Source organism: Athene noctua, chromosome Z (assembly GCF_965140245.1).
Source record: "Athene noctua chromosome Z, bAthNoc1.hap1.1, whole genome shotgun sequence".
In the NCBI taxonomy this organism is placed as follows: domain Eukaryota; kingdom Metazoa; phylum Chordata; class Aves; order Strigiformes; family Strigidae; genus Athene; species Athene noctua.
Window position 1 is genome coordinate 63,824,151 of NC_134077.1, and position 25,498 is coordinate 63,849,648.

General features: G+C 37.6%; 1 protein-coding gene across 2 annotated transcripts in view; it reads right to left on the minus strand.

Annotated features, from left to right (window-relative positions):
- ADAMTSL1 (ADAMTS like 1) overlaps window positions 1–25,498 on the minus strand; it is a 503,340-nt gene that overhangs the window by 313,530 nt on the left and 164,312 nt on the right. The window contains exon 1 of one of the 2 annotated variants that reach the window (XM_074931329.1): window positions 6,719–6,756. The exons of the other annotated variant lie outside the window; for it this stretch is intronic. The gene's annotated coding sequence lies outside the window, so the exon portion shown is untranslated. Of the gene's footprint in view, window positions 1–6,718; window positions 6,757–25,498 lie in introns of those variants that run through there. 2 annotated transcript variants of the gene reach the window in all.

The window sequence follows — 25,498 nt, forward strand, 5'->3', positions numbered from 1 at the left end:
ATAATGGTTGTTCTCCAGAGGTTAGCTGGGCTAAAGTTACTAAGAAGTAGGGCTATGCATTACTACATTTCTTTGCTGTGTTTTAACGAGTTATTGGTAGACAAACTGTATCCCAGCCATGTATCTCTCTCTCCTATTGCTGCCTAAATGCAGTAGAAAGTAATTTGCTAGAGGAACATATCTTTATTGATTTGGATGTGTAGCTGTGGAAAGAACGTAACTGAAGAAATGTGAACTGATAAGAAAGTCATACTTCATACATCAGCTGTTTTCACTCGATTTTCTTCATTGGTTCAGACTCACAACTGCTTGCTGGAACTATCTTGCTCTTATCTTTCTTCTTGTAATCCATAATCTTTAAATCTGTAAAATGTGAATGGCCTGAGGCATCTTTTTCCAGAATGTTAATTTTTTAATTACTAATGGACACTTTTTCTTAACCTGTGTTTCTCTTAACGTTCTTATCGGGTATTCGTTGCTGTCATCTTTCAAAACTGTTGCCATCACTGATACATTTGGCATACCACTTAGCCAGTATTCGGTTCAACAGTAGACGCCATTATCACATTAAATGTTGTAAGACTTTCCAACACAGCAAATTTTATCACAAACCTGACAGCTTATTACTCTTCCTAGATTAAAAAAAGCATATATTTTTACTTTACAGCTTATTACTATCTGGTTTTCCCTTGCTATCTACATAATTCTGACATCATTGTAAGGGTCAGTCTTACACAAACTCATTGAATTACAGAGATTTCATGGTTTAAATACCATCCTATAGGTCTTATACAATTGCTAGATCTCTCAGGCTTCTAAATTGGAGGCAGGTGAGGGCCAAGAATCTAGTGAGGAAGCTAGAAAGGACAGAAATTACAGACTTGAGATTGTAATGTCTCAACTTCCCAACAAAACTTTTGCTGAACTATAACAAAATGGGTTTTATAACAAATAGGCTACTATTTCTATTTTGCTATGAAAGAGAAAAATTTCCAGTATAAATCAAACCTCCAAGTAAAAATATACTCCTTATAACATAAGACTATTTTAAAGTTTTCAAAAATCATGTGATTCTAGTAGTTAGGAAAACATTTAAGTTTTAAAATGACCATGACTTTTGTCTTTGTCCGGATTTTAAAACAAGAACAGCAATTCCAGGCCCTATTCTAGAAGGATTTGAGAATCTAGCTTACTTTTATGCTGAAACTTATCTCTCATTAAATGTAGATGAAATGAGTAAACTGTGTCTAAATTTTGAATTATATCACACTGATGAATTCTGTGCACCAGATTTGTCCACCATTATTTTTTCAGTAACAATTATTTGAGGTGAATTTAGTACTTTTGTTTTTCGTTTTCTCTTTACCACTAGTTTAAGAGCAGCCTTATTCACAGACAAATCTTCATCCTTTTCTCTTATTTGAAATTATTCATTGCTGATAAAAGTGCAGTATTAGTGACCATGTTATCTTGATACCAGATCTCTGTATTCTCCAATGATGAAACATAAATTCTATATAATGGGGTACACAGATTTTTCTGCAAGAGTTCTTTATGACCCACAAAGTCAGATAAAGGATCATGACACTGAACTGTGTCACACTTAGTCTAGCATCAGAAGAGCCTGTTCCCTTTTACTCAACATGTGAATTTGTGAGAAAAGAAAAAAAAATCCATTACATATGCATTCAAAAGACAAATAGAAAGAAATTATTATTAACCTATTACATAAATATGATAAATTACTTGGTCATCTCAGATTTCCTCAAGATAACAGGAATATTTGAGAAGATCGTAAGAGTTTTCATTTCTTGTTCTACAACCAGACATGTTGAAAAAAAAATAATTTCACAAAACATGTTCACAAGAAACAATGTTGATTCATTTTAATTGAAGGAATTCCTCTGCTATAGCTGTTTCAATACTTCAGTCTTGAAAATCAAGATTACTCTAGTAACCATATTTAGAGTTAAACTAAAGTAGTCTATTTGTGCTGGATATCTAGTGTGCTAGATATGAGACCAGTCTAAATTGATCTTTTGTGGATTGTTGTCAATTAACAGCAATGTCTCACTGCAGTTTGACTGATAATTTATTGAAAACTGAGCAGAAAGACTGAAGAGAAAACAGAAACAGACTCTGTGTTATCCTTACCTGATCATGAGTCTTTTATACCTGTCACATACCTGTCATTTAGCCTTTATGACTGTGAATTTTGAATAACAAGAACAAGAGCTTTAAGTGACTAAGATATTTAACAATGAGTCTGAATATATCTTGATAGAGCAAGCCATGTAAGTTAGAATCTAGAAGATTTTGGAGATTTAGAGCATGGGTGTTGAGAGTCGAGACTCTGGTCTCACATGACCAGTTTTGTTGTCTGGAAAGCCATGCCTTCCCTCATCACCCATTTTTGAGATATGTACCTTATTAGGGAGACACTTTATGCAAATTAGCATCAAAATCTGGAAAGGAACATTAATTTAACGTATGAAGAAATATCTTAACTAGGATTGTTTAGCTTTCATTGTCCACTATGGTGTATAGTCACTTGCTAGAGATAGAATGTCAAAAATAAGTTTAAGCAGCCTGGCTTTAGTTGATAGAAGACAGTTCCTAAATATTATTCGAACAGTTTTTGCATTTAATATGAAACTCACTCTACTTCCTTAGGACACAGAGATAATTAAAAATTAAAGGTTTTAAGTATAAGAGCAGAATCTCTCCATTTTACGTGCACACAGCTTGCTAAACAAAGAGTTGAAAATAGCTAGAGCTGAGAGGAAAATACTGAAGAGTATTTCAACAGTGAAGTAAAACCACAACTAATGACTTTAGGAGACAGGAGCTAGGTGGACAAGCAAACCATTACAGCTTTAAATATATGATATTTGGCTTCACGTCCCAAGTAAGAGGGCTGGCACTGATTCAAAAAGGCTGGTCTGGCATGCTTGTGCCTCTGAGAGGGACCACACTGCCTGATGGAAACAACCACAAAAACCGCAGCGACAGCACAGCCTTCCAAAGGCAACAAGAAAACAACCAGACTGGCAATTAGACCATGCCAGTTCTCGGCCTTGGTGAAGAGAAAGCAAGCAGGCATCTGAAATGGCTCGTCTGTCCACAGGAGAGAGGGGCTCAGCAGTCCGCAGATGGGACAAAGTAAAGTAGCCATCAGATAACAGAGGGAATAATTTTGAGTATGAATGACCTTCTTCCCTAGCACCAACAAAACAAACATGATAGGAGGTTTACACATACTTCTACATCCTGAAAACAATATTTTTACAATGTTCATTGAAACCTAAAACATCTGTGTGAAACATCTTTGCATGTGAAATGCAAGGCAGAGTATGGATTTTTATGTCTCTTCAGTCTGTATCCTGGAAACTATTTTGTCATACATGGAATCCTCTTTTCATCTCACTGGTTGCCAAACAACTCATATTTTAAGAATTTTCCCCTGTGCCATGTGATAAACTGCACTGTAGGCAGTTTCTTTGTTGCAGATATCTCTGGAGCCTACAAGCGCTGTGGCTTCCATAAACATGTGTTTTAAAATACTGCTTTTCCCATTTCACTGTCAGTTTTCTTACTCTTATGTTGGCTTGCTGTTTCAGTCCAATAATTTAAGAAAAGAAATGAAAAACTGTTGATGTAACAAGTGGTTAAGAAGAACCAAGAGCTTTTATATCTTAGCTTTGTTGGAAACTGAAAATTTATCCAATCTTAACTTGTCATCGTCTATATATTTCCTATATGAAAGAAATGTCAGTTTCTTAAACAGTACAGAGGTTGGTTTGCTGTATTAGCAGATTCAGCGTTTAAATGACAAAATAATGGTTTCTAGCCTCCATGTTGCAGAAGATGGTGCTATAATAGATGATGTATAACAAGTCTTACCGAGCCTAATGCAAAACACATCACTACTAGCAGCATGAAGACTCTTTTAATTCAGTCATTCTTTTCCTGGAACATCCTTGTAGGAAAAAATAATGAACTATGGACTAGATAAGTGGACAGTGAGGTAAACTGAAAACTACTAAATTTCTGGGGTCAAAGGTTTGGGGTCAGCACCACAAAGTCCAGCTAGAGCCTGGAGTCTGCAGGACAGTACCCAGGGGTGCATGAGGCCAACAGTATTTAATAGCTTCCTGAATCACCTAGATAGTGGACCAGAGTGCACTCTCAGCAAGTTTGCAGGTGATACACCAAATAGATTTGCTGCCATCCAGAGGGACTTAGACAGGCTGGAGTGATCAGCCAGCAGGAATTTCAAGAAGTTCAACAAAAGGGAAGTGGCAAGCCATTTTCCTGGGGAAGAACAAGCCATACACCAGCACAGGCCGGAGGCTGACTGGCTGGAGAGCACCTTGTCAGAATATGTTGTGGGGATCCAAGCTGACCATGAAACAGCAAAGTGCCCCTGTGGCAAAGAGGACCAATAGCCTCCTGGGCTGCATTAGGCATAGTGTTGCCAGCAGGCTAAGAGAGGTGATCCTTTCCCTTCCCTCAGCACTGTTGAGACCCACCTGGGTGCTGGTTCCAGTACTGGGCTTCCCAGTACAGGAGAGGCATGGACATAGTGGACAGTACCTCCGGACAAAGGGCAAAGAGCCATGAAGATGATGAAGGTCTTGGAGCACCTGTCATAAAAGGAGAGGGTGAAAGTGCTGGGAGTGCTTGGCCCTAAGAAGAGAAAGCTCAGAGGGACTTTGCCAATCTTTATTAATATTATATAAGGGTGTGTGGAAAAAAGACAGAGGCAAAATCTTCTTGGTGGTGCCCAGCTGCATGACAGCATGCAATGGGCACAAACTGAAATATTGGAAATTCCATTTACACATAAGGAAAAAACCCACATTTTCTGCTATGAGTAGAAACACTGACACATTGCCTAGAGAAGTTGTGAAGTTTCTCTCCTTAGAGATATGGAAATCAGCCTGGTGATGGCTCTTAGCAACCTGCTGCAGCTGACCCTGCTTGAGCAGAGGTTGAACTAGAAAGAAGAAATCCAGAGCTGCCTGACAGTTTCAGTCACTGTGTGGTTCTGTGATTGTGTGAACATGGTGCAGACCCGTCAGTAAACATACTGCTGTCATTTTTTCTGACTGATGCTGAATGAAAGAACTGTGCAATGCTTATTTGCTACTACATCCAACTTTTCTGAATAAGACCAGTTAACATCAGAGCATGAACCACATTACGTGCATTCAGATATAGAGCTGTTAACACAGGTTCATATAGTTTTTGTCTTTCATTAAATGAGCATGTAATTCTGGTGAATGTGAGATGTCCCATGATGCCTATTAAAGAACAAGACATTCTTAATCTTTTCTAAAAGAAAGCTGAAATACCAGTGTGAACAGGATGGCAAGAGAATGTTGCAGGAGTATATTTCATAGGTAGGCAAATAAAGTCTAGGAACACTGCAAGAGTACAGTTTATTAATTTGTTTCTGCCCTATGCAGATACCGTTTTTATACATGTTTCCAGTTTGTACTTTATTGGGTGAATTTTTATTTGTATGATATCTTCACAAATAACATTTCATCTTAACGGTTACATGCTTACAGTTTTTTCTACTTCATCCCTCACAGTGTCATCTTTGTCATCCCAATATCCCGTTATTTTCTTCAAAAACAGATCTTTGTTTGTCTTTCAAAGACAAACAGTAGCTAGAATAAACATTTTTCTAATACAGTTTTTCTAACTTCACTAATGTTTTTGAGACTTAAGATGCCTTGAAGAAACTTTATTTTGAGATAGTCAATCCAGACTCCTCGAGGAAAAAACTAAGCATGACCCCAAACACAATAACCATTGTCTTAAAGCTGTGCAACCCAAACCTGAATATTGAGTAAGGCACTAGTCACCTCTGCAAGTACCAGTGTAATGACTCTTCCCTCTGGCTACAATTATTGAGTGGTAAGAAAGTAGGTCTTACTTTCTTTACTGTCCAGTTTGTCATGTGTAACAATTTGACAAGCATACCTGCAGTACAGAATGCCTTCGGAAGCTTTGTTTTCTTTGGCTGTAAGTCCCGTGCTCATCACTGCAAGACTTTGTGGGACAGAAAAAAATACAAGAGCAGAAGCAGACTGGAGTTGTGAGGTCATCAGACTGGGCTTCAGTATCTTATTAAATCATTGCTTGGTACAAATGCACAATTTTTTCTTTATAAAACTGGCATAGAAAATGGATGTCAGTTTGAAATTCTGAGTTAATCACACAAACGGTTATTTAAGTTCAAAGGAGTGACAAGACATTTATTTCAATTAGAGAATTCCAAGTCAGATGCAAGCTGGAAAAGCTGTATGTAATTTGTGATTCACCATCAGTTTTAGAATCCAGGCCAGCATTTCCTGAAGGGGTAGAAAAGGATGAGGCAGTAAGAATGCTCTAATGACCAATTATTATATACTCGTACAACAGCATTCCCTTTTCAGAGAGGTGGTAAATTCATAACAGGGAATGGTTCTACAGAACAAAACCTGACTCACTTTGGCTGAACTCAAAATTATGGAATGTGATTAATATAAAGAACATCAAAATAGGGAAAACACATACCTTTTTGAGCTTTAGAACACATATAGGAAACACAAAATATGCGTTGCTTCTACTAAAATGTATCCAACACCTAACTTTCATACTATATGCCTGTAGTGTAGTTTATCTCACCTGCTTAATCCTGTTAGTCACGTATTTATGCACTTACCTTAACGACTGTTGAAGCTGTGCAAAACACAGAAGCGACCTGGCTATGCTGAAAAAGATATTGTCGTATTATTTCTGACAAAATTTGTCAATATTTTTTTCTCCCATGATTTGACAGAACTACTTAACATACATGAGAGACAATCTTTTTTAGTTAGCTGAAGTTTTGTAAGTCTATTTAAGGTAGCTACAACCACTCCAATCACATGCTCCACCACAAGCTGACACATGTTTTCAGACATGATTCTACATAGGTTTTAGGTATTGATCAAAGTTTTCCTCCATGTCCTATTTAGTTGGTTGGTTTTAAAGTTATTTAGATCAGCAATCCCCATTTCAAATACTTTTGCCCTACTATTGTATACAGGCAGTTTTGGATTCTAGTATGAGCACATCCCCTTCACCATGTTATACTAGAGCTCTTGTCAGCCTTTCTTGTTTGTCGAGTATCTTCATAACTAGCATGACTCTGTTGCACAGCTGAGAGCAATGATGTTTTTTCTCACTCTGTGCTGATCAGGTTTTACATATCAGATCAAAAAAGTTTACCTGATTGTACTTCATGTTGTCCTTTTTAATTTGTAGATGAATTTATAAGGATGCTAAATTAGTCTAAGTGCAGGACAGACAGATTGCACACAAAGAATAGGAAACAGCACCCCTTAGAGGCCATTTGGATCAGTTGTTCCAAGACCATTAAAAATAAAATAAAAAAAAATAATCAGCAGATTTGAATTTATCAAAGCGTCTATAAACATATTTCCTTTAAAATCAACGCTATCGCAGAAGGAATAGCAGGAAAGCAGGAACTTTTCAACTATACCCAGTAGACCTACATAACACACAAAGAATACTGCTGTTTTCTATAAAATTTCAAGATAAGTATAATGGACTATATAAAGGGTGATAGTATCAAAGGAAAATATAAAAGATTCTCGAAGAAGATAGACTGTGGTGGAGGTTCTTTTCTTACAATTTGGGCTAACCTCAAGGAAAACTTATCTCTGAGAAACTCCACCTATTTATGGACTACTTCCCAAAGAGGGATGGTAGAAAGACCAAATCTTAACATTGTGAAAATCATTTTTAAGTATGTTCCTGACTGCAGTGCTTAATTAGCAGGTTAGTTTATTTTCTATGAACTGGATTCTCAGAGTGGTGAATAAAATTAGCTTCCTCTGCTCTCAGCAAGAATATCAGATTGGCATATGATACTTATGTTTTTGAAGACCAAGGTTTGGATATTTTCAGACTAATTTATGTTTGGAAAAAAAATATTTAATAGTTAGTGAGCACAAGAGGCAACAGAGTGTTAAAAATAAGTTTAAAAACATGAAAAAGAATATTTGCAAGGACCTTTCCTGAGTTCTGGTTATTTTGTTCTGACAAACACAGTCATTTTTTTAAAAAAAGATCTTTTAATAAATGTAAGCTGTACACCTAAAGCATAGAAAATTCCAGTTATATGCTTTTTCCTGAGAATAAGAGAAGTGTGTCAGATTTTTTGCAATAACACTAGGCCAAAGGAACATATAAATTCAGAAGTAAATCTGATTTTTCTAATGGCCAAAACTGAGAACCACCCAACACAGAAATTTATTGCTTACTTATTTGCAAATGTTTCCATCCTATATGCTCCTCCACAACATGTTTTTGAGGCCACTGGGCCTCTGACCCTCCATCTTTTGAACAGAGCACTTAAGATACATAAACTATATGTTAACAATACCTGTTAATCTTAGATCTTAAAAATACAACACTTAAAACTACTCAGCGTGTTCTCTAGGTCATTGAACATAAAATTTATGCAGTAGGGAATGGAAACAGAACTAAGAGGAAATGAAGGGACATGAGTAGGTATTGTATAGGCTGAAAAAGATGTTCTGATTTTTCTGTCATGCCACTAGGGTTGCTCCCAGCCTGAAGAGCAGGAAGCCCTTGCAGCCCAGGAGTGACAGTAGCCCATAGATACACATGAAAATGTCTGTTTGCACTGAACAAAACATATCAGCTAGGAAAAGCAACAGAGGGGCTAGAAAAACACATCAGGGTGAGAATATATCATCCCATTAAATACTTTCTCAGAATCCATATGATTATTTTGAGAATGAGGCATGCTGGGCTCCTTGTTATGTAGGAAATGGTTTCATGAGCTTCCAGTTCTAAGAGCTAACCTTTGTTCTACCATATCTTTCAGCTAAAATACATACAGAAAAACACCAGATAAAAATAGCCAATTTCAGAAATGGTCCATGTTGGCTGATATTTCTGGAGTTTGGGGTTTTTTTCATACAAAAGACCATATTTAATGTTCTCAGAAGTACCAGATTGAGACCAGGGATAAATTACACTGTCTTACTATACTTAGTATCTCCCTCCTACTATTTGTCACCATGATCTGTAACATTTGAAAAATATATTTGTTTTCTTAACACCAGCTAGCACAATGCAGTTCTGCAATGTGCACTGTCTTTGGAAGGTAATGCAATACTGACTTGGAGCATATGTCAGCCTGTGTATATACTCAGAAACTGAGAGTAGTTATTCCCTTATTTCAGATGGCCCAAAGCTATACAGAACTCATTTTCAATACCCCTCAAAACATAATTACTGAGATTGCCAAACTACTGAACTAACCTTTAGCACCAAATTCTGTAAATCTTTATTCATCAAAGGTTGAAGTATTTCTTGATAAAATGATAAAGAAAGGGCTTTTTTCTTGATAATTTTGATCTGATTCAGGATGCAAAATCAAACACAAAGACAAATCTATATAAAAGCTTTTCAGTTCTGAGAGGAAAAGGGTCTAGTTTAATCTCTCATATTTCTGGAATCTACGTGGTACGTGTGACTCTTCATTCCCATCTATTCCGTATGTCTTGAAAGGTAAGCTCTAACTTCCAAAATATATCAACAATGTTGTACTGTTATATAAATCAACTTTTGTTTATTTCTTTCAGCATTTACTATCAACAAATAAAAATGTGAAATGAAGGAGATAACTGTCTAAATTTCAAAACCTAATTAAGGTAACAAGCATTCTACTCCTTGAATGGCATCGATTTTTTTTTTTTTTTCTGGCCTAGAAAAAAGACAGATCATTTACTCTCAAATTCAAAATGAGATACTGCAAAACAAAAGACATAATCAAACAATAGGTACATAGCTAAAAGCAATACTATACCATACTTAGCTATTGTTTTCTTCATCCCGAACAGTGCCAGTCTTGTCCCTAGATTAAACTGTCTCTAGATGGGTTAAAAACATATCATATGAGCTATTATTCAACCTCAGACAGGTATATATTATGATCAACTTTGAATCTCACTGATATGAAATGGATTGTAAACTACAAATTCAGAGTATTATCTTATTATTTCAGTCAGACATGCAAACATACTTTGTCCTCCAGAATCTACAAAACTTGGATATGATTATGCCTCCCATGTAGAAAGGTAGTGTTGTACCTCCAGTTATTACAGAGAAGAAAGTAGTTCCTGCAAAAAATCTTTTAATTTCTGAGTCCTCAGTTAGATGTTGAAGCTCAGAGAAAAAGATTACAATCTGAAAAACATGCAGAATTATTTTTCCTATTTCAAAGCAGCAGATCCTTCTCCCAGATTTAAAAATTCATTTAATGAGAATCAAAGACAGCATTTTTGATAGCAGAGTTCACAAACTTTGTTAATGCTAGACTTTGCCAAAAGTGTTTTGACATGTTGATCTTCCCCCCTCAGTGGTATTACAGAATCACAGAATCATCGAGGTTGGAAAAGACCTTGAAGATCACCCAGTCCAACCATTAACCTAACACTGACTGTTTCCAACTACACCAGATCCCTCAGCGCTATGTCAACCCGACTCTTAGACACCTCCAGGGATGGGGACTCCACCACCTCCCTGGGCAGCCTATTCCAACGCCTAACAACCCCTTCTGGAAAGAAATGTTTTCTAACATCCAGTCTAAACCTTCCCTGGCACAATTTTGAGGCCATTTCCTCTTGTCCTATTCTTGTTACTTGGTTAAAGAGACTCATCCCCAGCTCTCTGCAACCTCCTTTCAGGTAGCTGTAGAGGGCGATGAGGTCTCCCCTCAGCCTTCTTTTCTCCAGACTAAACACCCCCAGTTCCCTCAGCCGCTCCTCCTACGACCTGTGCTCCAGACCCTGCACCAGCTTCGTTGCCCTTCTCTGGACACACTCGAGTCATTCAATGTCCTTTCTGGAGTGAGGGGCCCAAAACTGAACACAGGAATCGAGGGGCGGCCTCCCCAGTGCCAGTACAGGGGTCAGATCCCTTCCCTGTCCCTGCTGGCCACGCTATTGCTGACACAAGCCAGGATGCCACTGGCCACCTGGGCACACTGTTAGATAAGCAGGAAATGACTTAAACTTTCAAACTAAACCTTTTCCATTTGATTGATTTATTTGTTTTAAAATTAATTTATTTTGAATTGATGTAAAAAAACCCAGTGAATATATGATGAAAGCTTTGATCACCAAATCACTGAAACATGTCCACATTTTCCATAAACACTACTGGGGAGGAGACCAGGTTACAAGTTCTCAAGCAAGAGTCATAACTTGTACCTGTACACTAAGTCTTTCAAAGATGGATATATTGTAAATGTAATGTAAACCTGTGCTAGCTATCCATTACCCTCCACTGTCTTCGTTTTGCTTTTGTGGAATTTTTTTGTAATCTATCATGGACCAAGCTTTCAGGTTATTTGCTATACTTCCATTTGCAGTTTGAAATTATAAATAATTACATAGTATAAATAATTATGTACTATAAATAGTAATGTACTTTCCTCTCTCACAATTCATGCAGGTAACATTGTTAAAACAAGGCAGCTCAACATACCTTATTCATTGATACTTCAGTAGTTAAATGACTTACATGCTAGATATAAAGGTTTATAGATGCAGTATACTGTCATGCGAGCATCCTTTTTGTAACTGAAAATATACAGGGAAGGATATTTGGCAAGCTGGAACCCTTAGAGCCCTCTATAATCCTATTTAATTAATCTTTTAAAAAATATCTGTAAAATATAGTGTTACAGTAATTTTAAAAGCTTCATTTACCAGTATTTCCAGAGATTAACATCTGGTCATTACTATGATAATGAACAGTAGATGCTATAGAAGATTCAAGGAAGCAAAACTGTTTATTTCAAATATTTATTTCTCAAATTTAGAGAATAATAGAACAGAATGGAAAACATAGCTTGAAATTGGAAGCACAGCTGAAGACAAAGAATGGTGATGAATGAATGCTGAAAATTGAACTAGGTAATACAAGTTTGTCCTTATCACATGTAGACTGCAGATTGTCTGTTAGTATGCTTACACTTCCAGGCAGAGAAGATTTACAGAGTTAATCTTAAAAGAGAGAGGTCACACCTTTGAATTTGATGGTTTGAGGCTTTGAGGTTCTGATGCTAAGGTTTTGTGATGTGAAACTTAGATCTGGTGTAAAAGACAAGGGTTATTACATATTATTTCATTTTTCAGCAATTCTACTGAAAAGTTTGCAGTGAAAAATCCTTACTAAATCTTCTGGTAGGAATATTGTATGCTGACCAATAGAAATTTTAAGTTATAGATAATAATTTCCCATCTTTTTTCTTTTCAGAAATTCAGTTTCTAAATCTTGCAGGCTTTGCAGTATCCTCCCTCCCACTCCAGTGCCTGAAAGTTTTGGCAACTAAATGATAAATGCTTACTTTATAAGAACTAAATTAACAAACCAAACATAAAAATTCCTTTCTTCATATAATCAATATTCAGTTACAATGCATTTCTAAAAGATATGGACAACTGAGCAAGTGTAAATATTAGAGCTGCATTATAGACCATAAAAAGTAATAAAAGTGGAATTTTGCTTTCCATAGGAAAAGTGAGGCTATGGTCTAAGTAGCTTGAAGAAAAGCTTACTACAGTTAGATCGCAGAATCCTATTCATACTAGTATTTGCATCAGTATAAAAGAAAATATAATTTTCCAATCCTCATATTATTCCTAAGGTGACTTCCAGATGAAAGTTTTATATATCCTGATTAATATTTATCCTGATTAAAATTCTCCCTGCTGAAACATAAAAGTTACGGTCATTAGAGCGTAACTCTTAGAAAAGGCTTTTGGTTTGATGCAGCCCAGGACATGTTTGATGCAGCCCAGGACATGGCTGGCCTTCTGGGCTGCAAGTGCACGTTGCCGGCACATGTCCATTTTTCCATCCACTAATACACCCAAGTCCTTCTCCAGAGGGCTGCTCTCAATCCACTCATCGCCCAGCCTGTATTTGTGCTTGGGATTGCCCTGACTCCTGTGCAGGATCTTGCACTTGGCCATGTTGAACTTCATGAGGTACACACAGGCCCACCTCTCAAGCCTGTCCAGGTCCCTCTGGATGACACATCCCTTCACTCCAGCTTGTCGACCGCACCACTCAGTTTGGTGTCATCAGCAAACTTGCTGAGGGTGCACTCAATCCCACTGTCCATGTCTCCAACAAAGCTGTTAAACAGCACTGGTCCCAACATCAGACCCTGAGGAACACTACTTGTCACTGATCCCCACTTGGACACTGAGCCGTTGACCACAACTCTGAGTGCAACCATCCAGCCAGTTCTTATCCACCAAGCGACCCATCCATCAAACCCATGTCTCTCCAATCTAGAGACAAGCCTGTTATGGGGGACAATGTTAAATGTTTTGCACGAGTCCAGGTAGATGATGTAAGTTGTTCTTCCCTTATCCACCACCCCGTTTTAGGTGGCCACCAAATTTGTCAGGCATGATTTGCCCTTAGTGAAGCCATGCTGGCTGTCACCAATCACCTCCTTATTTTCCATGTGCCCTAACATATTTGCAAGGAGTATCTGCTCCATAATCTTACCAGACACAGAGGTGAGACTAACTGGCCTATAGTTCTCTGAGTCTTCTCTGTTTCCCTTTTTAAAAATCGGGGTTATGTTTCCCCTTTTCAAGTCAGAAGGAACTTCACTGGACTGCCAGAACTTCTTCTCAAATATGATGGATAGTGGCTTCACCACTTCATCCACCAGTTCCCTTAAGACCTATGGATGCATCTCATCAGGTCCCATAGAACCGTGCACCTTCAAGTTCCTTACATGATCTAAAACCTGATCTCCTACAGTGGGCAGTTTTTCATTCTCCCAGTCCCTGCCAAGGCAAAAAGTCATTGAACACTTCAGCCTTCTCCATATCACAGGTGACCAAGTCTCTCCATTCCTTCCAGAGAGGGCCCACATTTTCCTTAGAATTTATCACCAATGTTCTTGTAGAAGCTTTTCTTGTTGCCCTTGACATCCCTGGCCAGATTTAATTCTATCAGGACTTTGACCTTCCTAACTTGACATCTGGCTACTCAGACAGTTTCTCTGTACTCCTCTTAGGCTATCTGTTCCTGCTTACACTCTCTGTAGGCTTCCTTTTTGTGTTTGAGTTTGTCCAGGAGCTCCTTGTTCATCCATGCAGGCTCCTGGCATTCTTTCTGGACTTCCTCTTTGTTGGGATGCATTGCTCCTGAGCTTGGAGGAGGTGATCCTTGAATATTAACCAGCTTTCTTGGGCCCCTCTTTCCTCCAGGACTTCATCCCATGCTACTCTGTCAAGCAGATCTCCAAAGAGGCCAAAGTCTGCTCTCCTGAAGTCTAGGGTAGTGAGCTTGCTGTGCACCCTCCTCGCTGCCCTAAGGATCTTGAACTCCACCATTTCATGGTCACTGCAGTCAAAGCTGCCCTTGAGTTTCACACTCCCCACCAGCCCCTCCTTGCTGGTGAGAACAAGGTCCAGTATAGCACCTCTCCCCAATGGCTCCTCTATCGCTTGGACAAGGAAGTTATCATCAAGGAATTCCAGGAACCTCCTGGGTTGCTTGTGTGCTTCAGTGTTGTCCCTCCAAAAGATATTGGAGTAGTTGAAGTCCCCCATGAGGAACAGGGCTTGTGAATGTGAGGCTGCTCCTATCTGTCTATAGAGGGCCTCATCCGATTATTCCTGGTCAGGTGGCCTGTATTAGATTCCCCACTATAACATCTCCTGTCCCTTCCTTCCTTTTAATCCTGACCCACAACCTCTCAGTTGGCTCCTTATCCATCCCCAGGCAGACATAGAGGGTGACATCCTCTCATCTCCCCTGCCTATCCTTCCTAAAGAGACTGTATCCTTCCATTCTAACACTCCAGTCATAGAATTCATTCCACCATATCTCCACAATGCCAATAAGATTGTAGCCATGCAGGCATGTGCACGTCTCGTAACCCCTCTTGTTTATTCCCCATGCTACTGCATAGAAGCATTTGAATTGGGCCTCTGATGAGGCTAACTCACTGGCTGGAGCTCCTTTGTGCTGTTCTTCAGGTGCTCTCCTGATGGCCTGTGATCCCTCTCCAGGCTCTGGGCATCTATTGCTGGCACCGTCATCAGAGTGGTAGGAGTGAGAAGGATTGAGGATCCCCTCCCCTGGCAACTTTAATTCAAAGCCGTCTTCACCTGCTTGGCAAGCTTATGATCAAAGATGCTCTTTCCCTTCCCTGACAGATGGATTCCACTAACCTCCAATATAACAGTTTTCTCAAAGCGAATCCCATGTTCTAAGTAGCCAAAAACTTGGCTGTGACATCAGTGCCATAACCACTTGGTTTACCAGATTTGACTGGTCCTTTCAACCCCCTGTCTTTTGACTGGAAGGACTGATGAAAAAACTACCTGTACTCCACAGCCCCTTATCACCACTCCCAGGGCTCTGTAACCCTTCTTGATACTCCTCAGACTGCTCCTGGCTCTATCACTCGTGCCCATGTGAAACAGCAGCAGCAGGTAACAGTCAGTGAACTTTACAAGGCTCTGTAGTCTGTTGGTGACATCCCTGATGCAAGCCCCTGGTAAGCAGCAGGCCTCTTCAGAGGTTGTAATAAGTTATAAGCACACCTCTCTAGAGGTTATTTGAACAATTTTTTTGTATTGAACCCATCTTAAGTACCGTAATTCTTCTAAACACAGAGAAGAACTAATTTGAATACTTTGAATTGCTTGACAATGGTCTATTTTTAGTGAAACAAGGGCACAAACTCAAGATGTATCTGTATTTTGGATAATGCAAGATAAATTAATTTATCTTGCATTATCCAAACTCTGCTGTCTTTTGATTGAAAAAATTAAATCAGTTTTTAAGTCACTGCAGAAACTTGTGATAATACCATATTAGCATTCCCAAAGGAAACAAATATGGTACAAAGAATGAGAGATTACTAGGTGCGCAACGTTTGTTTTTTTCCAAACCCTCAAGATTATATTACACAATGAGGAAGAGGGCATTCCAGGGCCTGAAATAAATGTTGAAACACAGTTTATAAGACTCCAAGAAAGGACCAGAAAGTTGTGACAGTATTATGGAGATGTGATATGAAGTTTACAGTCTCAAAGACATACTGAACAATAACTTATGCTAGAAGGAAGTAAACAACTACATAAAAAAAAAAAAAAAAGGAAAATTTCATAGTTTGTGATTAGCTATAACTTTCAATTTAGATCTGTGTTATGTCACTTTGCTATATTGCTTTCTAATGTCTGTGTGTTTCTACACATCTTCTCTGGCATATTACAACCAAAATAACAATATTCATCCCACATACTTAACCTGCACTTTAATGGTCATTTTTGCAGTTTTACCAGCAGTACAATATTCTGCTTAAACTGGTGTTATGGGACCCTCTAATGGAGGACTTTGTGATCTGCAACAGTGTAGCTAACAATTTGCCAGAGTGCAGATTCTTCTGGCAGAATTTCTTGGCACATAAGTTCATGGAAAAAGACCATAAATAGCTCAATTTTGAAAAAAGATTTCATTAGGTTTTCAAAACAACTAAAAATTTAATACTGTGTGTGATGGTTTTGCTGTCTTATAAATCTTATATGTTGATAAATGAGATGTGGAAAATCCTTGAAGAAGCAGCCTAAGCACCTACAGCAAAGCACTGTCTGACTCTCATGTTGTTAGCAAGTTTGCACAGCTTTTAGCAGGAACAAACACTTCAAATTGAATGCAAGTGCTTAGTAAGTAGATGACACAAAATCCACTTCCTAGATCTTGCCATAATGAGATCTCTTTAGAGATAGGATGATGGTGCCAAATTTGTATCTGGAGTCAAGCTTCTTTTGAGCCTGGGGGATGATTACTATGTATTGTGTGCCTCAGTTTATTGGACCTCTCACCATTTTGGAAAAGTAGTGTAGGTGGATTTGAGAGAACTAGCATGAGCATGCCTTGAAATGCTAAATGACTGATGTGTTCTTTTCACAGCTCTTGCAAAAACAGATCGGTGCTTTCTGCAATACATGTAGAATGTTATTGCAACAGAATATATGACTTGGATCACATTACTGTTTTTACAAAATAATAACTTCACACTTTCTTAAAATCTATTCTTCACTGACTTCCAGATCCTATCAAAAGGTACTGTTTTGCTAATAGTCCCATTAAGGAAATCACAATTGGTTGAAAAATACTGGAGTTGTTGAAAGCTGACAGTGGCATCTGATGGATAGGGAAGAAATGAAATATTGCCTTTCTGTGCCTCAGTGTTTTCACAGTCTCACATAATCACTGTTGCTAGAGAGTATCCAGTATCTGAGGCAGTTTTTTCCCCATATCTCCTGGAAATTCTAATTTCAGAAATTGTTCCAATTTATAGTTGGAGAATACTAAAGGACTTTCTCCAGGTTGCAGAATATATACATTTGGATTATAAATCTGCAACAAAAATGAAGCTTCTTTCTAATTCTACACTTACAAACTCCCTCAAAAACATAAAAAGATCAAGCAGCATGTATCTTCTACAAGTTCTCCTTCTCCTTTCCTTCTTTTTCTGTCATGTTTTTACCATTTTAGGTGCTTTTTGACAAAAATCTGTTCAAATTTCTGAAATTAATGATTTAAGTAATATTTTCTAGCAACATGAATCTTCATCAAGGAAGATGAACAATGAAAATGTGAAGAATTTGTCATTTCTCTGAGACTGACAAGCAGAGATCATGATAAATAAACTTTCATGCCCATTTAGATAGTACTTCTCAATACAGTAACCGTATTTGGGCTATTTTACTGAAAGAAGATGGTGCTTTGTCCTTTAGTAATACTGTGGTACAGAATACAGATTTTAATTTCCCAGATGAAAGCATGTAGGCTGGTACTTCATCTGCTTCATTACCAATCCATCTAGGGAAGAGTCTTGTTTAACTGATTAAAATCAATTTTCAAAGAGGAGTGAAGTATGGAAAGTGTGAAGTGGAGAAACAAGAGATATAATGTGGAATTCTCCTGATGATTTTCAGTCACAAACTAAGTCACCTAATTCAAACTCTAAAAAAAAAAAAAAAAGTAATAAAAGAACCAGACCTATCCTGAAATCAATTTTGAAAAGTATGGGTAAGTAAGAGTCAAATTCAATACATAATTTCTCTATTTAAACAAGGTGTAGAATAATTCTTGGTTGCTCAGCATCAAGGTTTCATTTCTTCAACTCTCCTTCTGCACTTGTGCTGCTTCTCTCAGAGAGATTAGTCCTGTAGAAAGCTACAGCACACCTCTAACTTACATTGCTGCCTGCACAGACAACAAGAACAATTTACTCATTCTGTTAACTTTCAGGTAGGTCCTTTAAAAGAGGGGGAAAAAAAAAGTTCATCCTGCATTGTATGTAATACTCCCTGTACTTGAACACACTTTAAGATTAGCCAGCCTTTCATCTGGAGTTTGACAACTAAGATCCTAGTCCAGCATGACAGTGATAAAAATTGTTTCTTCATCAGAATTTCCAATGCTTAATATAAGAGTTATTTACTGATATTGCTATGGTCTTCCTGTCCTTTATGAAGAGTAGATAAGGCCTTTGCACAATTTATGCCTGTATGAAGTTAGGCTGGTCTTCTAACTATGCTTCACCTGCGAGTTTCCTCTACTGAGCTGGTTGCTGCTTTTCAGAAACAAAGAGAACTAGATATGAGGGACAGTTGTCACACATATTACTTAGCCAGTAAGAAGGCACTGCCAAAGGGGATATTACACCCCATGTGTATGGCCCATATCATAAACGATCATAAATTAATTGACCACTTGTCCTCCCCTTCAGCACTGAAGAGCATTGGCAGTTGGGTGTGAAGACACTTGCTTGCACTGCTGTTCATACTGCTTTGGTTTCATGGATAATAAAAGTACTTCACATTTTATGTTTGCTTATCTGGCACAAATATTAAACTTATTTTAAAAATAACTTATTTAAAATAACTTACTTTAAAAATAAACTTATTTTAAAAATATATGCCAAGATAAATCAATACCAACAATATGTTGGTATGATCACGTCTGCAGTCTGTTATGAGCTCTCCAATGTCTTTAAATTCATGAGCTTTTAAGATATATAGAAGTTTTCAAAAGGGAAAAGTACTTAGAAAAAACCCAAACAAAAGCCAAACAAAAAACTCTCCTCCTCCTCCTAATAATAATTAATAATAGTAATAATAATGTTTATGATGCTTAAGTAGACAAATATTTGAAGCTGGAAGTAACAAAAAGTCCACTTTTCTAGTTACATAAACCTCCCAGAAGTGATTTAGGGATGCAAGCCCGACATCTGAAAAGCACTTTAGGAACTACAGCTCCCAGTAACACTTGGCCCTTTAGCCCCAGTAGGGAATCGTTCTCTCTAAAGTGCCTGGATTGATTTTTAAATGAGATTAGATTCTCCAGTTACTGAGAGTCTTCTGATTATTTCTAGCTTCTATGCTTCAAGTTACTTTTCTATACAACTACCTAGATTTTCAAAAGTCATGATTGACTTTGAGCATCCAATCTTAAATGCAATGAAAAAAGACTTGACTGATAAAGATATTTGATCTTCCTCTGAAAACTGGGCATTTGAAAACTGCTAACATAAGAACAAAAATATCCCTACTCACTTTCTTAAATCATTATTTTAGATTCTGAAACCTCTAAGACTTACAGTATTGGAGGATCTGACAGAAAATAGTTTTCATCAGTAGAAAATCCAGGAAATTTTAAAGAGGTAAACGTGCTGGCCACTGTTGCAGATGCTAAATTGCTCATTCCTCACCTGTGTCAGAAATGGTTATGAAATGTAAGGCTAAACTGAATTAAGTTTATCTTCACCTTTGAAAGACAAGGAATATACAAGTGGAAAAAGAACACACTATTTGCTTTTCAGCCTTCATTAAATATTAAAAAGAAGGTGTATGCAGTGCCATCACTTTGCATGCATGTTGGTCAAGTACAGTAACATCACTTGTTACAGATAACTCAAATGCATCCTCAGCCAACATCATAATAAATGCACAAACCCCTGAAATCCAGAAATACCATGTTAGCTGCCACAGCTCTGTCAGTGAAGTAGTTTAGCACAAGGCATTCTCTGTTTCATTGCACAGTGTGCAGACAATGGGGGCTGTATTACTTTGGTATACCCTTCCCATTTCCCCATTCTGTTTTTTTGCATAACACTCATTCCTTCCACAAGCAGCATCAGCCCATTTGCCTAATATGACCTAGTCAAAAATAAACTGCAGACAGCTGATCTTCTCCAGTATTTTCAGCAGAGGGCAAAAGAGGTTTGTACTGAATGGCATGAACTTCCTAAAACTGAGCACCACAGCAGTCAACTCCCATTTGACTAAAGGGAAACATCCCTTTGTTACAGGAATAGAATTGTCCAGAGCTGGTATCTGACGTATTAGAAGAAACGTACTCGACCCATAATTTTACACTGAAACTAGAGCCTTAAACAAAAACATCGTTAATGACAAGAATCTTTCTGCTTTTCCCTGACAGCCTCTCTTATCTAGACTATATTTTTTGCCCATTTTTTTCTGATTTAATTCTCTCTGTGGATTTAGAGGAATGACAGCACGGATCATTTGCACAACTGGTTGTATGATTTATAAGTTTTCTGAATCTCTGACCCTTGTAATCTTGCTTCTGTGCACTACTCTCTTCCTCAGGATGGTGACATAATTTACAACAAATTACAATCCAGAAGAGACAAAAAGGCAATAACAACTGCTGACATTGATGCCAGTACTTTGCATTAATCTCTGTGCTCATATTGTCTTCACCTGCCTTTCAAACACAAAAGCACTCCCACATATCACCGGGTGCTCTATTAAAAAAAACCACACCAAACAACCAACCAACAAACCACACCACCTATTTATATACTTCCTGTGTCATGAATTCTCATAAAGGGTGGTATTAGCTGAATTAGCTCCCAAACCACTAAGAATAGCACAGCTGCAAAAGCTGAGAAATGTATAGGAAGAATATAGGTCAGACTTTTTGGACCAAGATGTCTTGATATCTTTGCTTCTTAACACCTAAAAGCCAATAAATAATTTTGACTTTTTCTCTTTCCTTGTATAACCACAATGACATGAAGTAGGTGTTTTCTGTGCTACTCACTGCTGGGAAGAATTAATCTTTTTTTGTAATGGATTCTTGATCTGATGCAGCATCAGTCCTTTTTCAGTGGAGTTGCAAGAAAAATGCACCAGATGGCTCTATGGTGACATTTGTCTGAGGTAGAGTGCTGATCACAAGTTCAGAGTATATGTAATACCTTCATTATGTGCAAACATAACAGGAATATTTATTTTAAAACTCTGGGTAAATACCTTTACCCTTTAATGTCTTGTGTTTGATATTGTAAGTAGGACAGAGAGACTGGCTGAGACAAAGACAGATAATAATATTTAAATTTTATTATGAAGAAAAATCAAAATAAACCTGAGTCAAGATAGGCCAGAAAGGATACCAGGACAGGTTGTAATCAAATTTTAGGATGTTGTTCTTGACTTATGCCTTGGGTGCTGCAAATCTGTAAGGGAATTCAACCTAGATTATGGACTATACTGTATGAGAATGACTACTCATCTGTGGACGACTGAAAAAGGCAAATCAATTTCCTTTACTATTACAGGCATTTTTTTGAAGCTTCATGTCTCATTCTCAGCCTTTTGTGTGAAGTTTAGCCTCTTAAGGCCAGGAAGTGCTCAAGTTTTAACAAAAGCTTTTGGGCAAAAACGGGTTTTTGAACTAATTGAGCTTTTCATTTGGAAGTGATGAATGAGAGAATTTTGGAGATCTATTTTTGCTGTGCTTAGCAATTTTTGCAATGCAAGAGGAGCAAATGTAGCTGACATGCAGATGATATGGGAAGTCAGGTTTAGAAATACATCCCATGCTTTGCAGGGCTGCTGCAGGGTGGGGATAAGATAGGTTGTTACTGGTTTCGAAGGAACAAAGTGAGGTGTAGCTCCCGAAGCCAAGGGTGAAGAGCTGCTGATGGCACAGCAAGTGAATGTACACTGGGCCAAATGGAGGGCAGAGTCCTACCCAGTTTTCCTGGCCAGACCATAACTTAAAAATTTCCATTTCTCTGGAAGTTTCAACCGATTAAAAATATTAATTTGAGGGAATAAAAAAGTTCTATGAAATCTCCAGTGTTTTTAAGGAGAAGATCGAAACAGTATTCAGAAAGCTGTTTAGTCTTTTCCAGAGAACATTATCTAATCTGTTCATTATGTTTTTCAAGTTTTACCGAGAAACCTAGATATATACTGGTCACTAGGGCAAAAAAGTAGCAAACAGAAAGACATAAAATTCAGTATTTTTCACTTAATTAGTACTCAGCTACTGAAAGTACAATAAAGAAATCAGAAAGACTGCTCATAATTGAGAGAATTACCAAGCAACATATGTGACCCAGAATCTGACTCTATTGACATTTTTGTAATAGCAAGTGATGCACAGGTATTATTTACTCTCCAGTTTCTTAAAAATCTGTTTGTTAAAGCATCACTGAAAGAGAAGCCAGTGTTTTTTCCTTTTAAGTCGTCTTCATAAAAGCATTATGCAAAGTAAAAAACAGCTAACTAGAGTACTAGAAAAATAATTAATAATATGTAAAACCACTATAGAAAGCATATGGAATATTTCAAACATTTAAGTAATTTAAAAATCGATGAAAAGCATTGTAAGTACCTGCATAAAATTTCCAAGATCTTATGGTACTTATATTACAACATAAATAAACATACTAGCAAAAATCTGATTCTTTAGTATTTATGTCTAAATAATTATGCTTTTATTTCAGAAAAATTCTCTGGGTATAATGTGACCAAAATGTATACTGTCACTTTGCTTTCTCAGCTGTTTTTCAGACAACAATTAGAAACTGCTACCCAAGTGAAACTTTGTGGCGCTCTCTGACTTTCTACATTTCAAATCATCAATAGTTGACTAAGCTCTGTAAAACTGAACTCTATTGACTATAGTTAAGATGTTAGAATCATAAAATTGGAAAAGACTAAAAGATATCTTCCAGTCTTTCCACCTTTCTCACACGGAACAATTATAATTTTCACATTTTTGACACACCTTCATCTAACATATTCATAAAGACATTGTGTGATACAGGTTTCACAAACTCACCAAATGTATCAACTACTTCTCTGTCCTTATTGGAATGAATTTTTCCCTTGATATGTAGCCTGGATCTTCCTTGCTATAATTAAAACCCACTAATTCTTGTCTTATGGACAGAGTACAAAGTATTCTCCCTGTTTCTACAGCAGTTGTTCACAAATTTGAAGACCAGGTAGCCTTTCCTTTATCTTCTTATGAACACACAGTCTGAGACTTGCTTAAAGACTGTAAGCATCAGTCAGACATAATTTCCAATGTTTTCAGGATGGTGCTCTCTGCCAGTCACAGAGGGCATAGCAGAAAATGTCTATATTATATCTGTTTATTTAATTCTAACTTTATTGTCCAGCTCTAATGGCAGCATATTCTGTTAAAATAAATCTGTGTCCCATGAGTACTTTTTCTTCCACTTTTTGACAATAAAAAAGCAGGGGTAGTGGTGGTGAAATAAGGAGAAAAAGGAGTCCAGTATAATGCACCTCTACTGAAAGCAAACCTTTCATTAAACTCACTGAAGGATTTATCTGAGATAGAACCGAAGGGACAACCCAGAAAAAAAGGCTGCCTAGCTCAACATCAAATAGTTGGATGATGCTTCCCTGTGTCAATAAGAGTACATTTACATCTGTATGCTTCCCTTTATTCAGTGCAGCACTTGAGAAATAGTGAGGAAAGAGCAAGGGAACATAATGAGCTTATTTCTTTTGTTTCCCTCTTTCATTAATTTTAAGTCTTCTTAGAGACACTTTAAAAGTCTTCTTAACAGACACAATAAATCTCCCACTAGCTTACTGTAATTACGCTTTTATTTTGAAATTGAATACATGAATACCGTTCAGCTTGTTTATTTTATTTGCTAATTCAGCTGCTATATATGATTTTTAAAACTGTTATGACTGAGTCATCCTGACTAATAATGTTACAAGATACCCAGGGTAATACATGTGTCCCATTAATTTTACTCTCTTGGAGGAGGATGGATATCATTAAAATGCCAGTATTACACAAGAGAGATGACAAACAGCAGACTCTGAATGGGAAAACGATCTCTGTGTAAGTGTTGTTATTTTCCCACAGTCCTAGAAAACATCACATTCAGCTCCTGCCACCATTACAACTAACAGGATCCCTTACATTTAAAAGATTTTAACAATTCAGTTATACGATGAAGAGCTGTCCAATTATTCCACTTTCTTTCTCACAAGGAAAAAAATGGTGTTACTAATGGCCTACTGAGTCAGACAAATTCTGATGCATGTCTGAATCCAACAACAGTTTCATTTTGTTTCACAATTACAGTGAGTGCAAACTACTCTATGAAGTCATTGAGGGGAGTCAACTGACAAAGGCAAGCTGGAATTTATGTCAAGAGATCTCTATTCCCATCTTTTTGACAGAATAAAGCAGAGAAGAAGACAAGACTAGGTAAGGAGGTAAAAAAGGAAGTATCTGGGGAGCAGAACAGGACTCTTGGAGAGTTTTTTGTACAGTATTTTGTAACTTTTCCACAGATCTTTCTTTCATATTTTGCCTGCCAGCAAAGAACAGCTGTTTAAGAAGTTCCTTTAAAGAATTTTCCTACTCTGTTTCACTGCTACTTGAGAAGAAAATACTGTAGCTCTGCTCTTGGTCACACACATAAATATGAAATGGGTCCCTGATGTCGGTTGCACTCAGGTAAAACAGGAGAAATGTGAGTGCCATGTAGAGAGACAGGCATCAGCTGAGCAAAACCATGGGACCTAATCGCTCTTTTAACAGGGTTGTAGGCACTTGGACCATGGAGGTGTATCTCATATTAATGGCTGCTTGGTGGAGGGTGACCTACACAGGTCTTGGGGAGGCCTGGACTGTCCAATCCTGTCTAGACCAATTGCAAACATTATCTACAAATGTGATAGTAAGGCCCTCCTCCTCTACCAGAAAAGCAATTCAGACCATCCATTTCCTCTGTCAGAGAACTCAGAAGGGACTTTATGAAGATTCCTGTGGCATTTGTCAAGTACTGAATTCTTCCCTTGATGTTAAAGACTTTCTAAAAATATCGGGTAGGTAAGAATAGAAAGTTCTTGTCTTATCTCTGTTCCTGCTAACACAAACCGTAGAGTTTTCCAAATGACCAGCTGTTATTGACCATCTTGTCAGGACTGGTAATAACCCCAGAAAGGGCAATCAAAGCAAGGAAAAACAAATTTCTAAACAGATGTTTAGATGGAGAATGGTAAAAGGTGTGTGCTAGCAGAACAACAACAAC